The sequence below is a fragment of the Terrapene carolina genome, unplaced genomic scaffold (genome assembly GCF_002925995.2).
Source record: "Terrapene carolina triunguis isolate 2854851 unplaced genomic scaffold, T_m_triunguis-2.0 Scaffold380, whole genome shotgun sequence".
NCBI lineage: Eukaryota > Metazoa > Chordata > Testudines > Emydidae > Terrapene > Terrapene triunguis.
Window position 1 is genome coordinate 907,751 of NW_020664731.1, and position 6,425 is coordinate 914,175.

General features: G+C 52.5%; 1 protein-coding gene across 1 annotated transcript in view; it reads right to left on the minus strand.

Moving 5' to 3' along the window:
* Positions 1 to 2,168, minus strand: part of SLC19A1 (solute carrier family 19 member 1) — a 44,379-nt gene extending 42,211 nt beyond the window's left edge. Inside the window, exon 1 of the mRNA XM_024203105.2 lies at positions 2,005 to 2,168. The gene's annotated coding sequence lies outside the window, so the exon portion shown is untranslated. The remainder of the gene's footprint in view (positions 1 to 2,004) is intronic.
* Positions 2,169 to 6,425: the final 4,257 nt, after the last annotated feature.

Sequence of the window (6,425 nt, forward strand, 5' to 3'; positions counted from 1 at the left end):
CAGGGGTTCCGGAGGCAGTCAGGGGACAGGGAGAAGGGGTGGTTGGACGGGCCAGGGGTTCCCAGGGGGCAATCAGGAAGGAGGGGGGGTTGATGGGGTGGTGGGGGTCAGTCATGGGCAGGGGTTCCGGGGGCAGTCGGGGACAGGGAGAAGGGATGGTTGGATGGGGCAGAGGTCCAAGGGGGGAAGTCAGGAATGAGGGGGGGGTGGATGGGCCAACGGAGGGCAATTGGGGCAGGGGGGGGGGGGGGGGGGGGGAGGGGTGCGGGGCTGGGCCACGACCCCCTCCCTTAACCAGCCCGCCATACAATTTCCTAAACCCAATGCGGCCCTCAGGTCAAAAAGTTTGCCTGCCCCTGCCTTAGAGAGTAACAAGTTTATCTAGGCATAAGCTTTCGTGGGCTAAAACCCACTTCATCAGATGCATGGAATGAAAAATACAGTAAGCAGTATATATATATTACAGCACATGAAAAGATGGGAGTTGCCTTACCAAATGCGGTGTCAGTGCTAACGAGGCCAATTCAATTAAGGGTGGAAGTGGCCTATTCTCAACAGTTGACAAGAAGGGATGAATATCAAGAGAGGGAAAATTACTCTTCCAGCGCTCTTAAAAAAAACCACTTCAACGAGGGGCACAGCTCCCAGCGCTGGGGCACTGTTTACACAGGCGCTTTACAGCGCTGCAACTTGCTGTGCTCGGGGGGTGTTTTTCACACCCCTGAGTGAGAAAGTTGCTTAATGCTTGCACCAAGTAAAACCCCACTCCCAGAGCTTGGCTGAGCTCCATAATGTGGGTGCACAGTTAAGGAACTGTCCTCGATTAATCAAACTGACATCTGCTCCAGTGCAAACACTGGAAACAATCCAATGGTTGCCAAATGGGAAATGTAGAAATGGAAACAGGGATGGCAAGGGTCAGAAACTTGCAATAATAAAATCAGTGCAGAGTAATGTTCTAGAGCAGGGGTTCTCAAACTGGGGGTCACAAGATTATTACATGGGGGGTCACGAACTGTTAGGCTCCACCCCAAACCCTGCTTTGCCTCCAGCATTTATAATTGTATTAAATATATTTAAAAGTGTTTTTAATTTATAAGGGGAGGTCGCATTCAGAGGCTTGCTATGTGAAAGGGGTCACCTATACAAAAGTTTGAGAACCACTGTTCTAGAGAACATGGGGCTCATTCGGGGAATTGCTAAAATGCATCCAAAACCAAAAAGAAATGGTAAGGATCTTGGGGGGGGAAAGGGAGGTATTTTGTTTGAGGCTTTTTTTTTTTAAATAACTGCAACAACAAACACTGGAAGGAAATACTGGAATGAAGCAGATTATTGATTTTTGCAGAGGAGCACATTTTAAACACAGAGGATTCTCGGGCCATCTCATTATATCAGTTGGCAAAAGCAACAACCATGGCAAAAGTGGAAAAGCGTTTCCCTTCTAAATCCCCGCTTTCCCTCGCTCACAATTTTCCAATACAGACACTTTTGGAGTTCAGATTTACCAGGGATTTGGTTTTTGGAGGGAACTTTTGTGACAGTTATTTTATTAAAAGTTATATATAAAATTGTGCCAATACACAAGAACGGCAGCAAATGCAACCGCCAGGGCAGCTCTGCAGAGCGAGCTCACCCAGTGTCACTCGATTCGGGGTTAGCCCGGAGTTCAGTCGATCTCCGCCGAACAACTGCTCAGCATAAAACACATGGGGCCCGATCCCTCGCTGCTCCGACCCAGCGCCCCCTGACACCGCGCGGCCCCGAGCCCTCACCGCTGCGCTGGGCGCGGAACTGCCGCCTTTCCGGACCGCTGGCGCGGAGCGGGCGCTGCACCCACACCCTTTCCATTTGCACACACTGTCCCTCCATGGGCAGCCTGGGGCGAGCCCCGCACCGCTCTGCCCGGGCAAGGCTGGCTCGGCACCGCGCACCTGCCTGGGCTGCAGCCGGCGGTACCGGGGCATCGCGGCAAAGCCCCTGGGCCATCCCTCCGCGCCGTACCTGGGCTGCTGCGGGGCTCCTCACCCGAGGCCCGGTCCGTCCCAGCAGCTGCGCAACCCCCGCCCAGCCTGGGGGCAAGGCCCGGCGCGCTCCGAGCGCACGGACCGGGCTGCAGAGTCACGCGGAGCCCGGACCGGGGCTGTGCCACGCGCTAGGGGACGGAGTACAGCCTGCCCGCGTAGGAAAACTACAGCCCCCACAATGCACCGCGGACGGGGGTGCGCAAGAAGACTACAACCCCCACAATTCACCACGTGGTGCAACTACAGCCCCCACAATGCACTGCACAGAGGTGCGCCTGGAGACTACAGCCCCCAAAATGCACCGCGAGTGGTGGGGGGCGTGTGGGGAGACTACAGCCTGCACAATGCACCGCGAGGTGGGCTGCATGGGGAGGCTGCCCATACCCAGGGCGCAGCGAGCAGGGCGGTGTCCTAAATCCCCTGTAAGCTGGGCGGGCGCACAGCAGCCTATTTAGCGCCGTGCAGGTAGGGTGACCAGACAGCAAGTGTGAAAAATCGGGACAGGGGTGGGGGGTAATAGGAGCCTATATAAGAAAAAGATCCAAAAATCAGGACTGTCCCTATAAAATCGGGACATCTGGTCACCCTACATGCAGGCACTCAGGGAACCCGCCCACAGACATGCCAAAACCGTGAAAAAACGCAGAAGTTGGGCTTCTTTTGGCTTTAGTGGCTTGGGAGTTGCTTGTCGGCTAGTTTTTGGCTTGTAGCGTGTTGCTTCTTTTTTTTTTGATCCACTCCTGGCAAGCAGGGGCAGGTGTGCACAGTGGGCCCACCACAGTCCCAGACTGCAGGCCGGGGAATCTAGTTACCTAGAGTGTTGGGGTTCTTAGGGATTGGCTTGTTTTGAAATGGGATTAAGCTGATTTTTGGCTTACTGTGAAAGTTGGGGTGCTTATTTACTGCGTGAAAGTTGGCAACTGTGCCCGGCCCGGCCCAGGGGCGCCTCTCCCCTCCTTCCCCCTTCCCAGCCCAGGTGCTGCTGCAGGGAGAGAGAGCTGGGAGAAGTCCTCTCGCCTCCGTAGCCCCAGAGCACCCTCCTTCACCCCAAACCCCGCATCTCCAGCCCCACCCCAGAGCCCACACCCCCAGCTGGAGCCCTCACCCCCCCCACATACACACGCCCCAGCCTTGAACCCCCTGGCCCCACCCCACCCCAGAGCCCGCACCCCCAGCCTGAGCCCTCACACCCCTGCACTCCAAACCCTCTGCCCTAGCCCTGAGCCCCCTCCCACACCACATGAATTTTGTTATGTGCACCAATATGGAGGTGATGTGTCACCCATCACCTCCATATTGCTGCACATAACAAAATTCATTCCGCATATGCATGGGAAAAATTAGAGGGAACATTGGTGGTGTCCTGTGTGGGGTGAAGCTGGGAGCGGTTGCACCAGGGTTGGGGGTCATCCTGTGCCTGAGGAGCCAGTCACATGGCGGCTAGGAGGGTGTCCTGTGCCCAGGTGAGGTAGTGTTGCCAACCCTCTAGGATTGCCCTGGAGTCTCCAGGAATTAAAAATTAATTTTTCATGAAAGATTATGTCATGCGATAAAACCTCCAGGAATATGTCTAACCAAAATTGGCAACCTTAAGGGGGGGCAGTCACACCGGGGCTGGGGGGCATAGGTGCCAACTCCATGGGTGCTCCAGGGCTGGAGCATCCATGGGGAAAAAATGCTTAGCACCCACCGGCAGCCCCCCATCAATGCCTCTCCCTTCCCCCAGCGCCTCCTGCCCGCCAGCGGGCCATGCCAATCAGTGCCTCCCTGTCCTTCCCTCACTCCCTTCGAGCACCTACCGCCTGCTACGAATCAGCTGTTTCATGGCATCTGGAGGTGCTGGGGGGAAGAGGAGAGCAGCGAGGACTCAGCACGCTTTGGGGAGGGGGCGGAACTGGATGGGGAAGAGGCAGTGCGGGAAGAGGTGGAGCGGGGGCTGAGTGGGGGTGGGAAGAGGCGGCGTGGGGCATTGGGGGAAGGAGTGGGGGGGCTGGGCGGAGCCAGGGGGAGCACCCTCTGGCAGATTAGAAACTTGGTGCCTATGACTGGGGAGGCAGTCACACCAGGGCCGGGGAGGCATCCTGTACCGGGCGGGGCAGTCACAGTGGGGGAGGAAGTATTTTTCACACAACGCACAATTAACCTATGGACTCATTGCCAGGGGATGTTGGGAACTAAGTTCCCTCTAAGCTGCGTGGCCACGCAGTAGCCTATTAACCGCTCCGCTGGCGCTCAGGGCTGCGGCGGGGAGAGATGCCTCTCCCCCAGCCCTGGACCTGCCGTGGCGGGGCGAAGCGCCCCTCCCCCGGTCCCAGCCCAGCTCTGGACGTGCCGCAGCCGGGGGAGAGGTGCCTCTCCCTCCCAGCCCAGGTGCTGCTGAGTCCTCTCTCCCTGCTGTAGCTCCAGGGCAGCCTGCACCGCAAACCCCTCATCCCCAACCCCACCCCAGAGCCCGCAGCCCCAGCTGGAGCCCTCCTCAGCCCCCCGCACCCCAACCCTCTGACTCAGCCCTGAACCCCTCATCCTTAGCCCCACTCAGAGCCTGCACCCCCAGCCGGAGCCCCCACCCCTCCGCACCCCAACCCTCTGCCACAATCCTGAGCCCCCTCCCACACTTCAAACCCCTCAGCCCCACCCCTGCCACATAAAATTTTGTTATGTATACCAATATGGAGGTGATGTGTCAGACTCTGTGCCATTATCTACTTTTTTTTAATCAATTGTTTTTCCTTCCACAAAAAATGTGTTTATTTAATTTTAACATAAGCAATTTCATTTCTTTTATTAAGAATGGGAATTTATTTTTCTAATTATTTTGGCATTTATGTTTACCGATCACAGTCATGCACATGACTCACTAACATTTGACTCCATCGCTACTATTAGTATCAGACTTTGAACCATATTTATTTTCATACAAATTTTAAGTTATTTTACAGATATAATTAAAATTGCAATTTGAAAATAAGCAACCTTCATCTGCCCAGTGTCTAAAGTTATGTGTTTAGCTATTTTTTTTAAACTGGCACTGCTGAGGTGAGTACAAGCTAAATTTACATTCTAGAAGGATACTATTATTTGATTGTACCACTTTAAATAATGAATCACAAAACACAATATGGTAATAAAAATATTATTGATAATTACTCCAGCCAGGACAGGTTAGGCATTTTAAAACTCACTACTCAAAGAATTAACTTTAAGCATGAGAGAAATAAAATTATGAAATGCACAGACCAGTCAAAAAACTAAAATAACCGAACTTTGAAAGAATAAAATTACAGAGAATCTTTGTACATTTTGATGGGAAGTAAGAAGAAGTAACACCACCACCACGTGTGAGAGGGAGTGTTGGGGGAGTGTGTGAGAGAGACTCTGTGTCAGTGTGTGTGTGTGTGTATGAAGGGGGAGGTGTGTGTGGAAGACTGTGGATATGTCTATACTTACCATTTAAAGTGCAAAAAGTCCCTTTTTTGCGCTAAAACCACGGGAGCGACTGTGACGGGTTGGATCACAGAAACCCCCCTGGGAGCTGCCACCCGATGTGCCAAGACTACTTCTATCCCTGTTTTCCCTGCCAGCTCAGGTCTCCAGCACCCTGTCTTGCTGAGCCAGACACTCCCGTCTGCTCCAACACAGACCCAGGGTCTGAATTACTTGCCCCAAAGCTGCAGGTTTACCTGAAAACAGCTCACAGAAGTGTGCTTGTCTTTAGCACTCAGTGCCCAACTCCCAATGGGGTCTAAACCCAAATAAATCCATTTTACCCTGTATAAAGCTTATGCAGGGTAAACTCATAAATTGTTTGCCCTCTATAACACTGATAGAGAGATATGCACAGTTGTTTGCTCCCCCAGGTATTAATAAATACTCTGAGTTAATTAATAAGTAAAAAGTGATTTTATTAAATTCAGAAAGTAGGATTTAAGTGGTTCCAAGTAGTAACAGACAGAACAAAGTAAGTTACCAAGCAAAATAAAATAAAATGCGCAAATTTATGTCTAATCAAACTGAATACAGATAATCTCACCCCCAGAGATGCTTCAGTAAGTTTTTTCCTCAGACTGGACACCTTCCAGGCCTGGGCACAATTCTTTCCCCTGGTACAGCTCTTGTTCCAGCTTAGGTGGTAGCTAGGGGATTCTTCATGATGGTTCTTTTCTCCCTCTTTGTTCTGTTCCACCCCTTTATATATCTTTTGCATAAGGCGGGAACCCTTTGTCCCTCTGGGTTTCCACCCTCCTCACTGGAAAAGCACGAGGTTAAAGATGGATTCCAGTTCAGGTGACATGATCACATGTCACTGCAAGACTTCATTACCCACTTGCCAGCACACACATATACAGGAAGACTCACAGGTAAAACACAGCCATCTACAGACAATGGTCCTGGTTAACG